The 352-nt window shown below is 41.8% G+C and overlaps 1 protein-coding gene across 1 annotated transcript in view; it reads right to left on the bottom strand.

The window, feature by feature from the left end:
• The window catches only part of LOC119581761 (myosin heavy chain, muscle-like), a gene marked incomplete in the record, with an annotated part of 38,657 nt that overhangs the window by 6,760 nt on the left and 31,545 nt on the right, over positions 1-352 (bottom strand).

The following is a 352-nucleotide window of genomic DNA, read 5'->3' as shown; positions in this document are numbered from 1 at the left end:
GGATCACAGGATGGGAAAATCGAAGAAGGATGCCACTTAGTTTTTTCGGCTTTTTTTTCTTTTCTTTACCTTATCTCGAACAAGACCGTCTGTGGCAGATCTGGCATCATCAGCTTCCCGCTTCAGAGCCTCCTTATCCTTCTCCATCCTAGGTTAGCAGATTTTTTTTTGGGGGGGAGGGGCGCCACCGAACAAAATTATTAGAAAAAATAAAGGAAATGGTAATTGTATACTCAATGTGCTGCGCTGCGTTCTGTTATGAGTTAGCTAATTCATTTTAATTTATCCGCTGCAGTTAGCCGTGTTAGGATATAGAGGTTTGCCAGGAAATAGACAAATTTTAGGTCTCCTG

Source organism: Penaeus monodon, chromosome 15, assembly GCF_015228065.2.
Source record: "Penaeus monodon isolate SGIC_2016 chromosome 15, NSTDA_Pmon_1, whole genome shotgun sequence".
In the NCBI taxonomy this organism is placed as follows: Eukaryota; Metazoa; Arthropoda; class Malacostraca; order Decapoda; family Penaeidae; genus Penaeus; species Penaeus monodon.
Note: the sequence above shows the minus strand (reverse complement) of the source record. Positions and strands in the feature narration are given on the sequence as shown.